Source organism: Etheostoma cragini, chromosome 6, assembly GCF_013103735.1.
Source record: "Etheostoma cragini isolate CJK2018 chromosome 6, CSU_Ecrag_1.0, whole genome shotgun sequence".
Classification (NCBI taxonomy): Eukaryota; Metazoa; Chordata; class Actinopteri; order Perciformes; family Percidae; genus Etheostoma; species Etheostoma cragini.
In genome coordinates, this window is record NC_048412.1 from 5,732,605 (window position 1) to 5,741,931 (window position 9,327).

Here is a 9,327-nt window from a genome sequence, read left to right on the forward strand (position 1 = left end):
CCGGTTTAGGCCCCGCCCAGTCCGAGTACGGCTCCGGATACAGATAATTCATGTGGTAAACAGATACAGATACAGATAATGCTGTACTCGCTCATCCCTAGTTGACCACAATGTCCAAAAGAACTACTTCCTGTCCCTGTTCTACAGGTAACTAGTGAGATGTCTCTCTAGTGCTAAAACTAGCGAGATGTCTCATTCTGGAGCTAACACTAGAGAGAGGTCTCACTCTGTAGATAAAACCAGTGAGGTGTCTCACTCTGGAGCTAAAACCAGTAAGATGTCTCACTCTGGAGCTAAAACAGAGACCTAAACAAACAGGGTGAAAACAGGATCTGCAGCAATGTGCAACAAAAATATGGTGTTTTTAGACACGGTCGACACGGTTTTTAACACGGTCGTCGGGATGAACTCCCAAACTGTAGCACAAGGTTTTGGAAAACAGACATCAAACACAAAAAATGCCTGAAAACAGACATCCACACCAGCCAAAAGAGACGGCTGCTCCAACGCTGCCCCATTCACAATGACGAAAGCTTGTGAGCACTGATGTCCTTCCCCCAGCATTAGAACGTATGGGGGCTCTGTGGTGGATCTCATCAGGTAATCGGCATGTTGGTCGCAATCTGAGCAAAAAAACAAACAAAAAGAATGAATAAATAAAAATACAAGATTCTTAATAAGCCTAGGTAGCTAGCCTAATCCTAGATTCTTAAGAATAAAAGACATATCAACATGAAACAGAACGCAAGGAAACTAGATTAATTTGATATAGAACCTCATGAGCTGATATCCAATAATCCTATTACTGGATATCAAAACAGTAAATGCTGCTTTGGATGTGACAGTTATTAAAGGTGACGGTCTGAACTCACAGGCTGGACATTGATGAAGGCCCTGCACGTCTCCAGGCTGCTAAAAAAATAAATAAAAAAACAACAACACATCCATTTTTTTTCTTCAATGAAAATGAAAGTAATTATACAATTCCCTGATATTGTTAGTCATATTGCAACCGCAATGTACGTCAAAATAATCACGATTATAGTTTCTTAAAATCATGCAGCTATAATTATAACCCAACACAACTCTGGAGTCCAACAATAGGCTGCTAGTCCTGCAAGGAGGTCAGTAGGTTTTATAAGAAACACAGAACGCACATAGAGCATCCAGTTAAACATCTTTTTAACACGTCTACTCTCTTTCTCTTTCCTTACGGGACTCTCCTGGGACACAATCAACCGGAACTTACATACAATTGGTTTCGGTGCGTCAAAATACTGGGAAAGTTATTTCCTAACCCTAACCACCTTCAGGTATATAAAGGTGTTAACAAGATCTTTTTTAAATGTATATACCTCATAAGAGCGAATCTATGTTGGCAAGAAGGTCAGAAGTCTTCTCTTTCTTGGCCATGCAGATGATCTTGGCTGAGAACAGAGGGTTCCAGTTCTCAGTTAGTCTCCCAGAAGACTCTGGGTGTAATCCTGTGAAATCCTGAGAAATCTAAGTACAGTACAAGGCAAAGATGCAAAAGAATATGTAAGGCACAAACAATGACTGATTTTAAGTAATTTTGTAAGATTGTAGCTAACCATGCCTGGAGTCTCCACTAAGCTCGGGAACTCAGTGATAATGTCCAGCAGTGATGTTGTCCTGTTAGCTCGGATCCACTGGACCCGATGGAGAGCAGTCGCCAACATGTGTTGGCCAACCTGGGACTGGGGTCAGATGTTGTTTTTCAGCCACTTGGTCGATTGGATGGTCCGCTCTGGAGTTAAAGTTGGTTCTGTGATGAGCAGTGAAATGAATAAGTTCTACCAAGTTGTGAAATATTAAGACAACTCCTTTTTAAAAAGGGTGGGCAGGTTTCCCATACAAGAATCAAGTTTAGCCCTAGACTACAAACAAAATGAAGAGTTACGTAAAGAGTTGAATCTCTATATAAGTAACTGGTCCATAAAGTTGAAGAAAGAAGTACGTTACAAACAGGGTTTAGGATAAATCAAATTACCTTCTAAATGGAGGAACATGATGCATTGCTGTAGGCCTACCTGGCAAAATGACCCGGGTGTGTTGTGGCACTTCTGATGTTAAATGTACCCGTCTGCCAGAGTGGAGCCTTTTTCTGACTTTGCGCACATATGCAGAAAGCCTGTTGCGGGTTTATGACTTCTCCCTGGGGTGAACCATGCATCCTAAAGTTTAGAAGTAAACATAAATGATTTAAAAAAATAAAAATAAAAAATGCAACCACTTTAGGTAATAACTAGTCAGAAGCAACTCTGAAATTAAGAGCTGAAGTTAACATTAGAATAAAGCTGAGCCAACAATGGATCAGCTTAGCCTTGGCTTACATGTTCTGCCTGATTCTGCACAAAAAGCTGAAACTTGGGTGATTTTATCTTGTGTTGTAAGGTTTTATACCATGATTTGTTAGGGCAACTCCCTTTACTTTACCGGCAGTATCAACACATGAAGCCACCCTGTCTTGAGAAGCTTGATGTTTTGTTGTTTAATTCACTTTGCATTATCTTTGCTAGCTCTTTGTCCTCTCTCTTTTCCTCACAGCCTCACTCACATACGCTGCTCTCAACGCTCGTTTTCCTTCTGCAGCCACACTGTCACTAATTTAGGGAACCTGCATGCTACACTTCAAACAGGAGGGGGTTGCGATTAACCCCCGTATCCCATGATACATTGCTTCTTGAAACCGTCACAGCCCTAGTAGAGGTTGTCACATTTGCTTTAGGTCAGTTCATTATTGTGTGGTTAAAAACTTACATAGCCTGTGCTTTGACAGTCCCTCAGACACGGAAACTGATCCACAATGGACGATGCCAGGAGAGCCTTTGCCCCTGAAGTTGGACTTTGCAACAATATGCATTTTATTAGCATTAAACTCTACCACAAGATACAATATATTGACAGTTATTTCACAGTAATCATAAAAGAAATTATAAAAAATTTAAAAAAAAAACAAGATTGACTAACTGATCCCAGATCAAAAGGACGAGAAACTTAGTTTAGATGCAATTCACATTAGTAAAACATTATTGTAAAATAAAAATAATCTGTGTGTAAAAAAAAAAAAAAACGTACTTCTGTCCAAAGCACTCAATTAAGTGGGACACAAGCATCCGGACCATGGAACATCTTTCCTTAATTGATATATGATTCTGGTCCTCAAGACCGATAACCATGCATTTTCCATCAATTGTCTTGTTAAGGATCTCACGGATATTCTATAAAAATTATTAATGAACAGAGAAAGAAAGTATATACATATATATGAAAATCATGACTACCGACCCCAAATCAAAGTGAAGCTTTTAAAAAAGCTTCTCACTCAATTAAAAATAGGATATCCAAGATAAACTACCATGAACTTACAAATGTTGCTCCTTGTTCCACAGAAACTCTGTGTTGTTCTGTAGGTGATTCTGGGGCTGTTGTGCCGGCAGCCGTTTCGGGGCTGGGGCATGAAACCTTAAAAGTATATCAAAGAAATGAAAGCTATAATACCATGTTCCATTCCCTAAAATGGTATAGATTGGTTTAAATGCTATTTTTCAACATGTTTTATTGCTTAGTATACTTATTAGTTTATATAACTTTTCTACAGCAGTTTCAGGTCTAATTATAGATCATATTACTAACATGGGTTGCAATAAATAAAGCAGCGCATGTCATAGTTCTGCGCAAATAACTGGAGAACATTAACAACTATATACAGTATTCCCTACATTACATTCTACGTTCAAAATAATGTATATTTCAACGAAATATAATGGTGATTGTTGTTTTTGTTGTGGGACCTTACAACATGGAGGGAGTGATAGTCATCAATGGAATCAATGTCAACTGCCTCAATTGCTGAGGTAGGAAACACATGTGAAGGCAAAATAATGCCTTTCAAAGCCTGTTGTTTCCCAGTTTTTCACAATGACTCTGACTTTTGAGTTCATTACTACAATTCTCTGAATGGTTCCAAAATTAGGCTCACCATCAGTAGACTGAGATACCAGAAGTGTCATTCCTGGCCTGTAGCAAGTACCCTTGTACCTAACCCATGATGGCACATGAACCTCTGTAAAAGCAGGAATTCCCTCAAACCCACTCACCTTCCCAAAATCCTCTATGGTACCAAGCAGTGTCACGCATCCTGGCCCAACTTCAAACTCATGAGAGAACATTTGGCCAGACAGAAGAGTGTACCACATCATCATCTGATGTCTGTAGGAATGGGTTTTACAAATATTTCTAAAATTGCAGGTGACGTGGCTTACTCGTTTAAAAAACCCATGCTTTGCCTCAAAACGCATAGACCAGAAGTGAACTGTGGGCGCCATTTCCTGATGGCTCTTGTATAAGGAAGCATGAAATGATGTTTAGGCTTCAAGTGTCCATTGGGGTAGAGGTCTGAAAAAAGACAATGGTGTTCCTGAACAAGATACCCCAAAAAGATGATTGCCCCATGCGTCAGTGCAGGAAAAAAGCTCAACTCCATACAGCACAGTAATGAAAGGAACAATTCCCAGTGTTGGTTACCCTCTGGAACTAAATCCCCAATCTTTAGCGGCAGCAGTCTTAGTATACACCAAGTCTGTGATGCCGTTTGCCTATGGGCCCCATCAGGATTTTTTAAGTCCTGGGGTTGGATGGCAGACGGCTTGTTGCAGCCATCGCAAGACACATAATTAAAGCTTGTCAGTCTATAGTTCAGCTGCTCAAGGGTAATGAGTTTTTGCTCTATCAATGAATTGAGCACAAGCTTCATTTCAAAACCACCAACTCCCTCAAGGATGTCGTGCATTACATCAGGAGCTACGTTGTCAGTTACATGGTAAAACTACAACCTATTCAGGGCACAATCTCTTTTGATGCCAGTTTCAGTTGGGTTGTTAAGAAGGAAGTCTGAGTTGTAGTTCCCCTTATCATGCAGTGATGAGGGATCCTCAACAGTTTGCGCCCTCAAAACCGCTCTGTGTGCCCAACACCATCAACACACACTATTGGCTGAAAAGCTTTCTGAGTAACCAAGGATGCTACTAAGTCCAAGGTTATCCCCACACACCTGTACCACTCCAGCCTTCACAGTTCCTTTGAAAAGTGTGGTTTCAATCTGAATACCATTCAGTTCCAGGTCCCTAATCTCATTCAAAATTCTGTCCTGCTGTGGGGTCAGCCTCTTAAAGCACATCAGAGCGTTCACATTGGGAATAATCTCCCCTTCCACAATACCCTGCTGTAGATCAAACCACCACAGATGGACATGTCAGCCATGTGGAGTGAAGAAAGAGGACTAAGTCTCATTCTATTTCAGCTAGAACGGCCTCTAGCAGGAGACTTCCAATGCTTTGAAATGAAGTTTCATACAGTCCGACACACACACATACACACAAATTGTCCTGACTGACATTTCCTACAGTCTCCCTGAGCCTCCTAGAACAATCGTATGGCTGAAAGGACAACAGGGGAGGTGTAGGGTATGGAGCCTTGTGAAAAGCTTAGGTGTCACACAAAGCTAACCACAGTCTAATTAGCGTTTTTAGAGGAAATTTACTAGCTTCCTAAACAGCCAAGTTGACAGGTCCAGACCAGATGAGCCAGATTAAAACTTCAGCAGGGCCTTTTTAACAAGCTTCTCTTTTTATAGTTTGCTGTATGACAAGCAAGGAGCTGATTTCCTCTTACAGAGATCAGTACCTTGTAATGCCACACAGTGCCCTGCTATGCCATGAACTACTACAAAGAGCTGCTACAAACTACTATTTTTTCTATTTTTGTTATTTCCACTCTTCATTCTAACCCCAACCAGCCCGTCAGACACCGCCTACCAAGAGCCTGGGTCTGTCCAAGGTTTCTGCCTAAAAGGAAGTTTTTCCTTGCCACTGTCGCACTGTTGCTTGCTCTGGAAGAAACCACTAGAACTGTTGGGTCCTTGTAAATTCTGTCAAGTGTCTTGAGATAACTCTTGTTATGAATTGATACTGAAATTGAAATTGAAAATTAGATGATTCCATGCCATGGCCCATGTCCTAGCTTTGGTAATCACACCAGCACGGTCCATTAACGATTTAATATGACAACATGTAAGACATGCAATCTGTCACGTTGTCAGATATGGGGGGCGGTGGTGGGGGTGTGGAGAGGGATTGGACTAAAAGAGGATAATAAAGGATTGGAAGAGGAGTGATACCAACTGATTGAATTTGGCTCAGCGCTGTGTAGCACCAGTAAACATGAAATCGGTGGTGGGTGGCAGCAGTGTGACTATCAATCCTGATTTGCGCTTAACCTCAGGTGGAGCTCAATTAGATGAAGCTCTGCATAATTAAGGGAATGCCATTTTTGAGTAACAAGTAAATCTTTCATCACAGAAGATGAGCAAAAACGGTAGGCTTCATTCAGCCCACATGCTCCATTGACACTCCACCTCTTTTTCCATTTTGAGCTTAATTTTCTCTCTTCAGAAACCTAAGGGTACCGTCACAGAGACTATTTCCATATTTTAAACAGTCTATGGGTACACCAAATGTATGATCATGTACTAAAGTAGGAAAAAGGATGTGTTCTACTGACCCATGTTCCATGTTATATGTTGTAAAATAGTACGTAATTGCACAAATTTGCACAATAAAATCCAAGGGAATGTGTCATCCCTTTAATTTTTAGCCTTAGCTACATGTTGAAATCGACCGGAATTCTCCTTCAACTGGACAGAGACGACAGAAAGTAGTCAGATTGTCAGATGGATGAGTCTATCATGAACCGTTCTCACACTCACAACAAGCCAGCCTTTTCCTGCAAAATTACTAAAATTCCCTGTTGGATTGATACGGGACACAAAAGATCTTTATGAAATGTATTTTTTATTTTTTGGTGACCCAAATTTGCAATGCCCTGGTCAGTCCTGTGGTTTCCTGAATTAAGAGAGCCCCCTTGTGAACACAAAAGGCAATTACCACTCTGAAAGGGTCAAACCCATAGATATAAAACAAAGAACTTTGATTTAGAATGCAGCTGGTCCGTTGTTAGCTAACAGTAAAGTTACGTAGTTCACTGACCTTTTTGCTGTTTTAGTTTAGCTTTGTGTAAAAAAACTAAACTATACTGACGTGTGGCAAGTGATGCATCTTTGGTCCTTCTGGTAAAGCAAAAGGTATTAATAAAGCTGATAACAAAGTTTCTGCCCATAGGTGGCAATTGTAAACCGTACCCAGGTAAGATGGTGGACTTTTATCCCATCGTTATGACATCATGTCACATCTACTGTTTTATATCTATGGTCAAATCACCCGGCCAAATAAGTTCTAGAACCACAGAGTGAGGTAAATTCAAATAATGGAGCATTCTGGTATTTAAGGGTGGTATAAGGCATATTGCTAGGTGCTAACCCTAACCCATCTGGCAATACCTTACTGTAAACTTACCCTTACCTTAACAGTATCTGACCCATCCCAAAATTTGACCTACCAATTCCTTCTCATGTTGACATTCAGTCGAAATACAACACAAAAACCCTACACAGTTCAAGTCTCCTAAAAAAGCCAAAGTCGAGCAGTTCCCATGGGTGAAAAAAAAGCTTTTTGTTTTGTAAAATGATTTATTTATAATTATTGGAATGTGTGGATAGAATACCATGACAATGCAGAATATGAGAGACACTCACATGAGGCGTTGCCAAAGTGTTATTATCTCTCCCAGAGGATGTCAGAAGACATAAAGCTGCCAGGAAGCAGGCGTTTCCAATCCCCATTTACACATGGGATGAATAATGACTGCCATAAACTTCAATAGGAAATTCACCTAGCTCCACCCAATCATTCTCCTATATCAAAAGGCCCTGGTAAGAAAGAGAGGCGGGTGTTACAGAGAGGTAACACGAGGGAAAAGTCTTCAAAACAAATTGAAAAAAGCTGCAGCATCTGGTCATGATTGTCTTTCACTGAACCAGTATGTTTTCCCAAGGTTAAGTCAGCAAAAAGATGCCCATTCACCCCCGCTCAGAGAAATTTCATGTTGAAACATCATGAAGACTCAATCAAATTGACATGTTCCAGTGTGATTGGCTGACTGAAATCGTAAGACATGTTGCTCGTATTATCTGATTATTTGATGTCCTTGAGGGTGCAATAAAGAAATTGTCTTCATTATGTCCTTTTTTGTACATATTTCTGTTTTTTCCCTCTGTTTTCTGTTCTTTTATTTTGAACTGCTGTAATGACCCACTGCTCCCACTTAGGTCAAGAAGGATTAAAGTATTAATCTGGTCATAGCCTATCACACAGTGTTTTTCTTCCTATTAACAAATTCCATTTGTAGGCCCATACCAACAGTAGATTCATCCTATTTACATGTATTGTGTATGTGTCAAAGTTGATTCCTATGTGCCATAGAGTTCCCCTATTGTACAATAACTATTCAGTAAACATCAGTAAGACACACTGGGGACATGTTCCTTTATTATGTCACTGTGTCTGCTATTTCATAACATTCACAACATGTGCTTTTCCTTACCACAAACTCTTGTCTTATTCCATAGCCTGCCACTCCCACGTGCTGCCCTGCAGTAACCCCGTTCTTCCCACCATCACCTCTCACACATGTTCCCCCCCTCACTACCCCTGCAGAATAAATACCGTCCCACCTTCACTCATTCCCTCCCAGATCATCTACTGTGCTTTGCGACGAAGCGTTCAATCCTTTTTCCAAGCCTGATCTTTGCTTGCCTGTCTCGCCCCTTTTGGACATTTCATCAGTTCACCTTGCCCCATGCATTGACTTTGTTTGCCAGCCTGTTCCAAGGGACGAGTCCCTTAGACAGAAATTTTTGTTTGCAGTTGTAGAAAAATCTAACTATTACGATTTAATGAGGACAAAGAGAGGGGGTCCAACTGAGAATTAAGAAAAGATTTAATTAAGGATTATCTGTATCCGGATCCGTACTCGGACTGGGCGGGGCTAAACCCGGAAGTGGTCAGATTTTACCCGGAAGTGGGTTGGGCTCTCTTGAAATGTGCGGGACTTTAACCAGTACATTATTTAAGCATGCAATTGATATGAGTTGATCAAAAATTGTTATATTTATTGCTGATTTGAAAACTATTTACATGACAGCATCAAGCTTCAGATCAATGGTGTTGTCATGGTAACAAACAAACTATATACAGAACGTTTTGCAACAATGAATACAACACATGCCGTTGCAATTATGAAGTAAAATGTATTAAACAAGAGTTTTCATACTCAAAATCACTTTCTTTTTTTAACTTTTTATTTTTTTATGATCAGTGTGATTTTTTTTTTGTTTGGTCCTTTTTTTTC